This window comes from Corvus kubaryi, unplaced genomic scaffold (genome assembly GCF_017639235.1).
Source record: "Corvus kubaryi isolate FWS band 111438036 unplaced genomic scaffold, C.kubaryi_AGA036_p1.0 split3-73, whole genome shotgun sequence".
Taxonomy (NCBI): Eukaryota; Metazoa; Chordata; class Aves; order Passeriformes; family Corvidae; genus Corvus; species Corvus kubaryi.
The window spans coordinates 30,953,092-30,963,916 of record NW_024582091.1 but is presented as its reverse complement, the minus strand read 5'-3'; the positions used below and the strand labels follow the sequence as shown (position 1 = coordinate 30,963,916).

At 37.7% G+C, this 10,825-nt stretch overlaps 1 long non-coding RNA gene across 1 annotated transcript; it reads left to right on the top strand.

Moving 5' to 3' along the window:
• Nucleotides 1–3,038: 3,038 nt before the first annotated feature.
• LOC121659303 lies at nt 3,039–10,262 on the top strand. The gene is made up of 4 exons (XR_006014264.1): nt 3,039–4,261; nt 4,363–4,653; nt 7,325–7,566; nt 8,978–10,262. It is a non-coding gene; the product is annotated as an uncharacterized LOC121659303 (long non-coding RNA).
• The last annotated feature ends 563 nt before the right edge of the window (nt 10,263–10,825 follow it).

Sequence of the window (10,825 nt, the reverse complement as noted above, 5' to 3'; positions counted from 1 at the left end):
TGAAGAAAAGAAAACAAGATGATTGAATATTAAGACATCTGCCAGACTTGGCAAAGAGAAGGAAAGAAGAGCATTTGAGGACAGAGAAAAATGTGATAACAATGGTCTTGGTCAGGTCCATTAAAATATTCTGCATCTTCACTGGAAGGAAGCTCCAGGACAAGGCTGGTGTGTGGGTAACATTGGTTGTCACAGTATACATACAGCAGTCACTAGAACCATGTTGGTGTTGTGTTTCTCTCTACCTCTATTTCTTTTACCATTTACTTTGAACTAAGTTTGCCTCACTGTCCTGAAGAGATGAACAGAGGAAAATGCTTTAAAAATAGAAAATGGGAATTTTATGCCTATGGAGAAAATAGTACTATGGGATGGACAGGTCTTTGAGTCAGTCCTGTTTGATCCACAGTGGTGCAATGAGATTTAGATGAATTGCATGAACCATACTGCCTCTCTGATAATTGTGAACATAAAAAGGCCATAAAGGACAATTGATTTCCTTCATCTCTGCATATATCTTCCCCCACATTATCTTCCCAGATATTGCTGGTGATTTACATAAATCTCATCACTCACTTTTATATGTCTATTAATTAGGACCATATTACACAGTTTTATAATTGAAAAGCAAATATTTTAAAACATAAATCTTTGGAAATAAAATGCTATTATTCAGGAGAAAACATTTTTTAGCAACCAGTTGAGCACTCAGAAAATACAAATCACCATGTATGTTTCAGGCTAGGGCTAAGTGAGCAAGCATTCCTTGTGTTGAAAAAACTTTCTCTTCCACCCTGATACCTCCAAGGACTTGTACTCATCTGTTGCTTTTAACTTGTCAGTTACACTTTGAGGTTCAAACACTAAAATTACATTTGCGAGTAGATCCAAGGTTTACGAGTTTGATGTGGTTCTAATCAGCAACATGCTATTCAAGTACTATTTATGAGAATTTGTTGATACAGAAAATGGAACTGGAAATATAGCAAAAACACACTCAGTCTGGTATGGAAGCAACTTCCAAGAAGCTATTTTTGAGCAATTTCCACTTCTTGTCTTGCCCTTAAACAGGAAGCAGTAAAAATCATAACAGTAACTGTGTTTAAGTTCTCAAGTTTTCTAAGACCTCGCAAACAAGTTTCTGAAAGCATAGGTTCTGGTAGCTTCTTATTAAATTCAAATAAATTTTACCTTCCTCATTTTGTGCTTTCCTTACCAAGAATACCTGTACACTCTCAGGTTTTTAGCAGAAAGACTTTTTAGAAGCCAAAGACTACATTTTTGTCAGTGACAAACCTTTGGCAGCAAAGAATTTCTACTGGTTTTTCAGAGTTGGATAATTTGGCTGAGAAGTCATTTTCTAAATGTTGTGCCAACATTTAACTACACAAATGATGTTGTTGTTATTGTCCTGAAGTACCAAATAATTGTAGAGCAAATTAATCTCCTCATTTGTAAGTGCTTAGGATTTTAATTCAGCATGGATATTCAGACCAGTACAAGGAACTCTGCATTGTCCTTCAAATAAACATTTAGTCCCAGCAAATGCCAGTAGCACCATGGATGTTACATGTTTGCCTTATCTGTGCTTGGCTGATAATAAAGGAACAGACATCTAGCAAGCATAATAGTTGTTGTGGAGAGGGAAAAAAAAAAAAAGCCGCCACTTTCCTTTGGTCAGATAAAAGAAAAGAATTTTAAAAAGCATCTTGCTTCTGAAATTATTAGCAGGAAAAAAAGTAAGAAAAGACACTTTTCACCTTTTGCATCTCTCCAATCACTCAGCATGTTCTACTTGTTTTATTGGAGAAATCAGCTAATTGTGTTTAGAACAATAGCTGATGGAACACATGGGAAGCTGAGCAACAAGTTCATTGCCCTTGTGCCTGCTCAGGATGTCCACCACGTGCAGGCAACCTTGCAAGCCTTCCCAATAGAGGGGATTTCTGTCCCTGACCTTTGCAGATGTCATGCTGGGCTATTTTTTTGGTGAGGTTAATTTAGGATATAAATCGGAAAGGAACTTGTTACCGTGCAGGAAGAAACACACAGTACAATCTTTCTGGAAGTTTTATCTGTGGTCCATATCTCAAACTCATAAAAAAGAATCTGACTGATATGCATGGGAATTAAATCAGACCCTTAAAAAAAAATTACAGCAATCTCCTCTTTTTCTTTTGTTCTTCATGCTTTTTCCTCTTCTCTTGCAAGTGAATTAGGATTCTTTAAGTGTCTTCTCCTTACTACTCCTTTACTTAGTTCAAAGGTATGTGCTGATTTGTGTTTTATTTAGCATTATTTATATAATAGTTTCTTTATTAAGAAACACTGTCCTAAATATGATTGTATGGTAGATAAATGAGTTTAAACGGCCAATGCTGGCATAGTTTTACAAACAAAGATAGCTGTATCTTGTTGAAAAGCATCTCAGAAAAGTTGGCTGAGAAAGGGCCCTAAGAAGGGGAGTTATGCTTGTCCTTTTCTCTGCTTTTAAATATTTACTCCAAGACATTGTGGATAGATTACAATGATGAAAATATATCTGTCTCACAGTGCCATTACCTTAGTTAATTGAAGAATATGCAAAGTTTGAAAGTAATGTTTATTGTGTACTCTTTGCTACGAGGAGCCACTGATACCTGTAAGTTCATGCACACATACATGTGTGTATCTATATATATATATATATATATACATACATGCACACAATTATTTGTTTTTTGATGTTAAAACAAGGTGCTCTACTCCTTGGGAAAGGAAGCTTCCTCCAGATGTGCACTTTTCATGACAGAAGTCTAGAGGATGGGGCAGAGTGGGAGTGGGAGCAGTGCTGTTTGGCATCTGTTTTCTGCACAGCTGAGCAAGAGTATTTCTCAATGCAGTGGCACAACAACGCATTTCAGAAATAGTAAAAAATCTACAGTGAGGACATTTCCACTGGGATTTGAGAGATCAGCACAGAGAAGTGAGAAAACTTTATACAGTTCAAGTCTGAAGTAAGCCTTTAATTACCAAAGATTTTTAGATTAGTCTTATTTTTCTGGAGAAATGAATGCATACCAGCGCTAGACTGGAAAACAACCTCCACACTTCTGTAAAGGGATATGATCTGCGTCTTTTCTAACATCTCTGTTACGCTATCAGCCCTCTCTTAAGGAAAACCAGTCATTGGAAATCTTCCAAATCTCAAATAAACTAGCTCAAAAGAAGCAGTGGTCAATTAACCGGCAAAAATATTTTGCTGTTACAGAGTTTCATTTTGACCTTCCCGCACTGTTTAATTTTCCTCCTTGTTTCTCAGTGAAGGTGAGGAAGTAATCTTTTAATCATATTCTGGATCAACTCAAAGTAAAACCCTTGAGTCTTACAGCATGCTATTTGTTACTCAGTAATGTAAGCATTGCTAGCTTCTTTTCTTAGTTTTGTTTACCCTTTCTGAAGGAAAGGTAACAGAGCTAGAAAGAGATAGCAGTAATGGTCTCAGTAATATTCTATAAAGAGATAATATCATCTGCTACTCTTTCAAGGCATTAATTTGTATATACATTTAAAACTGATGTTTAGTCCCTAAATGTTTTTGTCTTGTAGGAATTCATGTCTAATATGTTAGCTACCAAGAACATGAAATCCATATCAACATCACTGCTTTTCTGGTCATAATCCCTCTTATAAATAAGGTATACACTTAAATGAATGACTGTGCATTTCTCTGTGCTAAACTGCTTATTGTACAACTGAACCTACTTCATCAAGTTAGTTTGATTGCTAAATGCCACTGGTATGAAGAAATGTGAACTCTCCAGAATCATCCAGGGTAAAATTCATCTTCTCATACTTAATCTAATTAAAAATGGGCCATCCAGGCTGCCTTAGCCGCCTAGACTCAAGAGGTAGAAGCAAGCCTTTCCCAAAAATAAATAATGTTTAGGACTGATGGGATAAATCACAATATGCAAATGCCTCAGTTTTTTATCATTGTGTGCTAAGGCAGATGACGTGACCTGCTTGGACTTAATTTCTGACTTCAAAGGGATAAAATGGATCAGAAAATCCCAGTTTTAAAAATTCTACCCTTATCCATTACAATTTTTCTGACAGTTTGTTTTTCTGAACTATGCCATGAACTTCTTCTCTTTCTCTCCTCCCCTGCAGGTAATAATACTGATGAAGCAGTAATTTTAGATATTTTAACAAGATCAGTGATACTGCATTGCAATGCCAAGACCAATATTCATGTGGAGATGCTATGTTTTTTCTTCTGGTAACATGCTCTCTTTGTTTCTCTTTGTAGTTTCTTGGAATATGGTATTTTTTTTTCTCTATTTTTACAAAATGTAAAGCGAAGTTTATGTTTATGAACAGAATCTTGGAAACCAAAGATATTTGTCTCAGAAGTCCAGTAAGAGCACCAAGAGGACAAATGAACATTTTTCTGACAGTAACCCTGAAGAATCCCACACTCTTAGCAGAGAGAACAGTTCTGGCTTTTGCAGTGGTCAGCCTTCAGGTGGATCACCAGTGAGATGCATCTTTGAGAGCTGGAATTGAGCAGATTCTATCTATATTTCTCTCAAAAATTGCAACCTCTAGCAGAAGACGTAAAAGATCTTTAATCAGTGGTGGTCTGGGCCAGATGTGAAGATATTACCACAGGTAAAGAGTCTTGCTTTCCCACATGGTTTTTGCATCCTGAAGATTTCAACCAAAAATCTCAGATTACACAAAACACAAAATCTAGGCCAAAATCTTTCCACTTACAACTAGGCAAACCTCATTGATTTCCTAGCCAAAACCTGGTGTTGTGCAACTGAAACCCTGAGACTCTAGGAACAGAGAAAACAGGAAGATTATATATTTATGTACAGACCACTGATTTCCTAGTTTTATACTCCAAGACTATAAAAAACTAACAATGCCATCCAAGTCCCTTTGGTTGTGAATGCACTATCAATTGCATATCACATATATATTTTAGATCTTTTGTAGGGAAGCATAACTTTTTTAAACTGTGTTTTTAAATGCTACACTCAAATAGCTTCTGTAGAAGTAATAATGAATTGGGTCTGAATTTGATCGAGACTTTGGAATTTTTTTTCAAGGAAAACTGATACTGTGCTTAAAGTAATCAGCTGGTATCTTGTCACAAAATTTCAGGTTTCTCCTATAGAACTTTTTTAGTCATTTATTTGCAGAGGGAAACTTTTAACAGAGGGAGTTAGGATGCTGTAACAGTATAGTAGAACCTATGAGGTGATCTCCCAGCTTCAGAAGTAGTACTAATTATGATGAGCTACCTCACTTTTACAGGCGGTTGTATGAAACATCTCTTACTGGAAGGCATTCTTCACTGGGATACTCAGCAGTCATGGCCTGGAAGTGGGATGTTTCAAAAAGCCAGTAGGAAGTGCTTAGATTTGAAATTTCCTCTTCAGACTGAGTTGAGTACATGCTTCAATGCCATAGTTAAGCAGGATTTATAAGGATTTGGCCTTCACAATCTGAAATTTATCTGTCTTCAGTTTATCTGTCTCAGCTACAGTTTTCCATCAAGACTATGTATTCCGCACCATATCACTGCTGGAAAAATCAAATGCAATCTACAGAGCAGAAAGTCTCTTCCCTATCTGCAAGCACAGGGACTAGAAATACTGCTTTTCTAATTGCAATGTGTTCTGGCTTGCCTTGGAGATATGAACAGTGTTTTCATACAGAAAATCTCATAGAATTTTAGTATTGTCGCCTTCTTGGTATCTCATACTGGAGAGTCAAACCTCCTAGAGCTGAGGAGCAGGCAGAGACCAGAGAAGCAAGGTGCTGAAGGTGTTTTCCATTTACCACCTACCATCCCTGCCATCCTTTTGAGTGGAAGTAGCCATACAGGTAGTCAGCCTAGAATAGAGAGAGGTGCTCCTGATCCATTCATAGTATTAGGCTCACATAATGGTTTGGGTTGGAAGGGACCTTAAAGATCATCTTTTTTCCAACCCCCCTGCCATGAGTAGACCAGGCTGCTCAGCACTCCATCTATACTGACCTTGAATGCTTCTGGGCATGGGGTGTCCACAGCTTCTCTGGGCAACCTGTTCCAGTGCCTCACCATCCTTTATAAGAAAGAATTTCTCTCTCATATCTAACCTAAATCTACCCTCTTTCAGTTTAAATCCATTAACCCTTGTCCTACCACTACAGGGCTTTGTAAAAGTCCCTGTCCAGCTCTCTTGTAAGCCCCCTTTATATACTCGAAGGCTGCTACAAGGTCTTCCTGGAACATTCCCTTTTCCAGGCTAATCAACCCCAACTCTGTCAACCTGTCTTCACAGGACAGGTGCTCCAGTCATCTGATCATCTCTGTGGCCCTTCTCTGGACCCACTCCAACAGATCCATGTCCTTTTTATGCTAGAGGCCTCAGAGCTGGATTCAGTACTCCAGGTGGGGTCTCACAAAGCAGAGTAGGAGAGAAGAATCCCCTCAACTGGCTGGCCATGCAGATTTGGATGTAGCCTAGGATACTGTTGGCTTTCTGGACTGCCAGTACACATTGCCAGCTCAGGTTGAGCTTCCCATCAAGCAATACCCCCAATTCCTTCTCTCCAGGGCTGATGTCAATCCATTCTCCACCAAGCCTGTTTGATATCTGGGTTTGCCCCCATGCAGTTGCAGGACCTTCATTCAGTAGACAGGGCACTAGGTAGAAATTTTTCTTGCCTGAAGAAACATTTTCCTGAAGTGTTAGACAAGATTATTCTAAATCTCTTTGCTCAATCTTGGGTCTCACAATAAAGGCATTTAGGCACACAATTCATGTGCTGAGCTCTGCTCTGAAGTAGATGCTGTCTGTGAACACCTAGACATCTTGTTGCCCATGGCTGTGGTACACTCAGCTTAGTGACTGAGTTGGTCCTTTCCAATCCTATGTTCCTAAAATAGCTTGTCATCATAGGAGAAGGATTTTCCTTCTTTCATACCTTTTTTGTGGTGCTCTAGGGTTTTCCATAGTACACACTCTTTGCATATTTACATCATCTCTGGGATGAAGCTTAAGTCATAGCTGGTGCCTGAGGCATTACCAAAATGTAAATAAAAAGATGATCCTGACATTTCCTGGAAATCTGTTCTCAATATCTGAGTGCACAAGTAGTGCTCAATTCACTTTATATCACAGCACAGCCTGATACGTACAAGCCTTGACAAGCTCAGTTCTTGTCATGCGACCTGAATCTTTGAACAGACCTGAGGTCTTCACCCCTATACTAGCCCATCCCCATGAAAAGTGTTCCACATCATTAAAGGCTCAGCAAAAACAATAAACTGTCTTGCTCCCAGCCTTATCTCATGGACATCAGAAGATGAAAGCAGAGGAATTCCTCCAACATCAGGTAACCTTCCCTGTGTGGGAGGATGTGAGTGACGAAGGTCGTTCCGCACACACACGGCAACAGGAAGAAAACTCAGCAAGTACAACCCTCCTGGCCCAGCCAAGCACAGAGAATATGAGCCATGAATTAAGATGCCAGTCAATGCTGCCTCCCTTTAATGTCATGCAGGACAGGAGACATCAGCCACAGGTATGCAAACATGAAAGTCAAATGCTATCAATCACAAGGGAGCAGCTGCCTCTGCAAACCAGATAGAGTGTGGGTTTCCATTTGACTAAAACAAATACAATCTGAGAGAAAAGAAATAACTGAAGATGTACCTAAGTCACAGCTGATCTCCTCACTATGAAAGATAGGAGAGAAAACAGAGAAAAATGGCAAATACACATTTGATCAAGATTAATTATTACAACAAAGATGCTTGTAGGAAGAGTATTTTGTTTTTTTCTTGCCTTTCTGTAAGTTTCTCTGAGACTTTATGGACATAGAAATAAGCATACTTTCTGAAAAGCTCCACACATTTGCTCTGCAGATGTAGCTTTCATTTTTATCATCACTTCAGATGGGTTTGTATGAATGCCTTTATTGTAAGCATTAAGACCTAGATCACGTCACTAGCCAGGGTTGGGAAATATGGATCACTCACTTTTGGTGACTATCCTGGGGCCTCCTGGATCTGCAGTGTAGGTGTGGAGGGTTTCACACACACTATAAAGGGTAAAGTGAGTCAAGGAGTGGAAGGTGGAAGCAGGCTGGAAACCCTGACATTTTCAAATCTATCTGCCTCTGCTGTCAGAACCACTACTCAGCATTATGACACACTTTAAAAAGAGATGTCACAGAGCCAGCATTAGTTTTGCTGATTTCTCATCTTTACCTAAGCAGCACCTGATCCAGGAAAGCTCTTCATTTCAGGCTTAATTATAACAACTAAATGGTCTACAGGACTATCTATAATTCATCAAGTACTCCAAGTCTGTAAAAATCCTTCTGTGAATGACAGTTCTACTGGACACATTTTCACACCAGTGTGTTTTTCTGAAAGTGTCCATAGACTGTGATATGTTTATGGAGGACAGTGACTTCAATGAGTTGTCAGTTCAAGCCCTGAGAGCAAGTCCATAGGGCCCATCTCAGTGGAGGAGTCAAGGCCAGTCAGAGTGAAGAAAAGGTATAACCTGTCTCCCATCTATTTAGTGTCTTCTCAGAAGCATAAGATTGTAATAATTTTATAAATATAATTATATATATATTATTAATATAATATAATATATAAAAAGTTATAATATAATATACTTGCAATAATTTTATAATAATAAAATTGTATAATTTTATAAATATAATAATATATAATATAATATAATATAATATAATATAATATAATATAATATATATAAATATAAAGATATAATATAATGTATAAAAATATATATTATATTGTATTATATTATATTATATTATATTAATAAATTTTATATTAATGCTGAATTACTCTGAGTAGTTAGTGCTTTCAGCAAGGCAATAACAAACAACAAACATAATGTGGATGATACACTGCATACGTACATGTGGCACTAAAAGCAGCACCATTTTTTTTCAGAAAAGAATCTTCATTAGAAGAAGAACAGCTATTTTCTCTGTGTAAATTTTTATAGACTGCCTGCATAGAAGTCTGAAAACAGGTGACAAGATATCTCATGATATATGTTAAGAGCTGTCAGCTGAGATTTGGGCCCCTGTTCTTGCATTCCTTATTGTCCATGGATTCCTTTCCTGCTTCACAACGTCTTGCCTTGATGTAAGACTGCAGAGAAAAGCCAGACAGAGACTGAAACTGCAGTCAGAATTCTGCAGCATTCAGATCACATTTACAGCTGTTTCAAATCACAGCAGCCCATCTACCCAGTGACACAGACCACAGACAACATGTGAGTCTGTCTTTTTTCTCTTCACTGGTGCCCCATTGACAACTCAGTTGAACGCAAAGCTTCGTGCTTCCTTTCAAAGCCCCAAGCAGGACTGGCTTCAATTACCAAGTGCACTTCATACTGTGTGACTCCCACATCACTTACATCCTGTTGGAAGGAAGGACTTGTCATCTTCAAGTAAATATTGTGAGTGCAGGAAAAAAAGCTTCCCAAAGGACAGCCTGTGACCCTGGAACTCACTCCTCAAAAGGCACAAATGAACAGGAACAACTCTACCATGGCAAAAGGCAACAAGATCATTCACTTTGTCCCATCACTGTGGCAGGGAATCAAGGAAAGAAGCAGCTTCTCAAATAAATGGATAAGAAATGAACAGAAGCATGGAGAGCCATATGTTTTCATAATATGTAAACAGAGTGAGTGGTTAATATAGCTTGTCCCTTGTTGGCAGGAGACAGTCACACACAAAAAAATAAAAGGTAGAGTTTTGTTGGGTCTGGGACTTGTTCAGTATTTCATAATAACACACATATTATGTGTTACCAGTTCAGTGGTGGTCAAGGAGCTTGTGCCTTCCTTCAGGTTTTGCTTGCCTGGCTCCCTTACTTTGGATGATGGTTTTTCTTGTTCCCTTAATTCTCAGTAGTAACATAGAGTATATAAGATCAGATGCTATAAAATATTGATTTTAGTTTTAGTGTGTCAACTAGGTGATTTCCTTTTCAAACTGTACTTTATAAAGTTGTCATTTAAAAAAAAATATTTGTTTTCATCTTTTTCATTATACTTGGTCATACAAGTATATACTGATGAATTACCTTAATAGATCATGAATGTTATTTATGCTTTTGAAACTAGGTAAAAGTCCAAATTCTTTTATTCTACAAAGAAAACAGACTAATATTCATGGTGCTATAAGCCGTTTTTCTAATACTCCTCATTATATCTCTTATTCTAAAGAGTAAGGCTATTTATGTATTTTTTTAAGAAAAGCAAATGTATCTTTTAAACTTCATGCTTTCAAGGATAAAATTTTTTGTGCACATGTATGAAAATACCTCAAAACAGCAGAGATTTTATGTCTGTACAACAGCAAAATCCTACAGCTGGTTCCATTTTAGGATACAGTGGAACAGGTACTTCACAACTACTCACATACTCACATCCTTTAACTGTAAGCAGCAGAGAAAAGCATGAGTTACTACAAAAGCTGTCTGCAGAGTGATGCCCTCTTCACCCATTCCTTGCTGGTTCAAGTGTGATGGTTTTCCCCAGCTTCTGTGAAAAGCATCTAGGAAAACCCATCACTTGAGTTTTTAACTATGAATTGAGAAATGATCTGCTTCTACGTTTTTGTTTACATTTAAATATACAGTAAATTATGAGTCATACAATTCCATTTTGAGGATTTGCTTTTAAGTGAAAATATAAAACATACAAAAGAAAAAGTTAATTTTGTCCCCCCACTCCTCTAAAATTGATAATGGCTTCTGGGTCCCCTTTATTAAGGACATAGTAAA